We start from the raw sequence: 3,134 nt of genomic DNA, 5'->3' as shown, positions 1-3,134 counted from the left end.
CAATTTGTTTCAGTAATCAATTTCACGTTTTGATTCTTGGATTTTAAATTCGTAAATTAGGGTTCTTAACTGAGATTTAGCGATTTTTGATTCCTGGGTTATGTGATAAAATTGATTACTTGAATAGCTTCATATAGTTTTTTTATATAATCAGATGATAGCTGGAATTGTATTTTCGATTATTGGGGTTTATGTGTTTATATGCTTTAATCATTTTTCAATTTAAAGGAATCTGAGGTTATTTTATTGTTAGGGGTTTGATTATAGATACTCTAAGCTTTATTTTAATCTATAGTTTATAATTTTTCATGTACAAATTAGTGAGATTGGTATTTGGCCGGATTTTTTTTTGTTTTCGCCGAAAAATTTGTTGTAGGGATGATGAGGTGTAATTGATGATTGGGTTTTGTTTAGAAGCTCATTTAGGATTGAAACTACGTAAAAATCGAAACAAATGCTACACGGATTGACTGGAAATCAGGTCGCCGGAGTTGCGGTTGAGCTCGACGGGTTTTTTCGTCAGTTGGCCGGAGAAGTCGAGGTCAGGATCGTCGATCAGTTCTGAATTAACGTTAGTATTGCTTGGGAGTGGTGATCGAAATCGACTAAAAATCACGCAAAAATGAAGTCGATTCAGGGGTTGATTAAGCTCGCCGGGAACTGGGTTTTGCCGCCGGATTTTAGAACCGGCTGGCGACCCGTTAGTTTCTTCGCGACCCGGATTGAAACCCGGTTCCAACCCGGTTTCGATCCAAAAAAACCCAAAACGTATTTCTAAAAACCTGTTTCTTAATTTCTATTTCTATTTTACTTTTATTTTTATTTTATTTTATAAAAATCATAAATTCAGTTTAATTTATTTTATAAATTGATTAATTAATCTAAATAATTAATTGATTTATTTTATAATAAATTTGAAATATTTTCTAAAAATTCAAAAAGTATTTATTTATTCATTTATCTAATTATTTACTAATTATTTCTTATTTATTTATATTGATTAATTATTTTGATAATTAATCAGTTTGTTTTAAATAATTCATTTTAAATTCATTTTTAATTTTAAAATTATGGAAAAATCTTTTTTAATTCTGATTTTTCCTAAATAATTATTTAAAAATATATTTGAGGTTCAATTATTTTACATAATTAATTATTTTGAATAATAATTGATTTATTCTTATTTATTGAATAATAATTGAACTGTTTATCCGTTTTAAACGAAACGAAAGCCCTTAGACTCATAAAAATGATCTGTTTTCAATAAAAATAGTTTTAAATCTTAATTTCTTCCGGAAACGAGTAGGCTCTCGATATTTATTTATTTATAGACCTTATAAATCATAAATACGAGTCTAATAAATTCCAAAAAATTAGGAAACGAGTCTGATATTGTTCGATAATGCAAGTATTGATCCGATTTTGATTCTAAAAATGTTTTAATGCCTATAATGACAATATGACTTATGTGCTATATGAGTTATGTGGTTAATCGAGTCCTAATTGCTAGATAATTATTATACGATTTATTTAGAGTCATACAGGTAGACGATAAGGGCAACGTAAAGTCGGATTGATATTCGGTTTAGATATGAGTCGACTAAATGAGTATCTTTCTTTGATAGATACGAATCAAGCTAGGCGTATCCAGCCAGTGTTCGGAAACTGTGATAGATTCGAGGTAGAACAAGTATCAGACAAGTTTTTCCCCTATTCTAAATCCAGAATAGTGAATTGCTTTACTTTATTCAAATTCTCAATTCGATAAATATTGATAATTCCTGTTCATAATCACCGATACACATTGTTCCTCTGATTATATTTTCACTTTGATTTCTTATTTCTTTTGATACGTTGAATACTCTATTCGTATTCCAATAGATTATGCAATACTTATATCCTGATATATATCTCGATGATTGAGATGGTATCGAAACATACTGATAGTTTCGTATGTATGTCCTATGGACTGGATGGTTACGATTAGGTCCAAGAATGAACTGGACCCTTGAATGAATTACAGAGGCTAGAAATGAGACTAGGTACCTTGTTATGATATGGTTCTATGTGAATACCATAGATCCGTACTGTATATGACTAATCAGCATATTACAGTACTGTGATTTTTGAGTCCAGTCTAATTTATTGGTAATCACCGATATCGGCCTTCATTATATCTTGTAGAGATATATGGTCACACTAACAATCAGATTAACGGTGCATTTAACGTTCTTTTTATACTATATATATATTGTGGACTTGATGAGCAATTATGGCTCATCCTTTTTTGTTGTTACTCACCTTGTTTTTCAATAAAGGCAGAAAAGGAAACCCATTCGCACCCGAGTGGTAAAGAAGCGAGTCAAAAGGTGGGACCCTCTGGCACCAAGGGTGCTAATCCCGATTCAAGAAGAGAGTTTTAAATTACCTGAGCATGTGTAGTATAGATAAGATATAGTAAGTGTTTAAATAAAAGGAATTTAGTTTTAAAACATGTGTAGATAACTGGTTTGTAATAAACAAAACTTTGTAAGACTTTTAATTTGGGTTTGTAATAAAAATAGTGAATTGTTCTTGTCTTCATACTTTAACTTTAAAATCCTGAGTAGTAGTAGAAAGGGGTTAGATATATGTTTATATAATTACTGTACATGTTTAATTTTGTTGTTAATTGGCAAGTAACCCCCAGATCTAGACCCGGATTTGGAGGGCGTTACAGTAAGTCTAAAATTTATACTTGTAAAGAACTCTTGTGAATTATCACTTATCGAGATCTCTACAATGACTTATCGAGTAGTCATAATAAAGCTTGTCGAGAAGTACTTCGAGAAATTAGAAAAATGACTTATCGAGAACTCACTCGATAAGTCTCAAAATGACTTGTCGAGAAGTCAATTAGACTTATCGAGAACTCAGTTCTCTATATACTTTTGTTCTTTTTGATTCTGTCTTGTGCTAATTTCACATATTAAAAATGTGAATTAACACTTAGACAGGTTTCTTAGAATTTAAAAATTCCAAGCTAAATTTTAAATTTTGAAAAATAAATATACAAAGATTTCTGAAATATTTATAACTCATATTCCAGTTAATTTCCAACTAAATCAAATTAACTTTGATTTATTAGAAATCAA

The sequence above is a fragment of the Apium graveolens genome, chromosome 2, assembly GCF_009905375.1.
Source record: "Apium graveolens cultivar Ventura chromosome 2, ASM990537v1, whole genome shotgun sequence".
NCBI classification, from domain to species: domain Eukaryota; kingdom Viridiplantae; phylum Streptophyta; class Magnoliopsida; order Apiales; family Apiaceae; genus Apium; species Apium graveolens.
Note: the sequence above shows the minus strand (reverse complement) of the source record.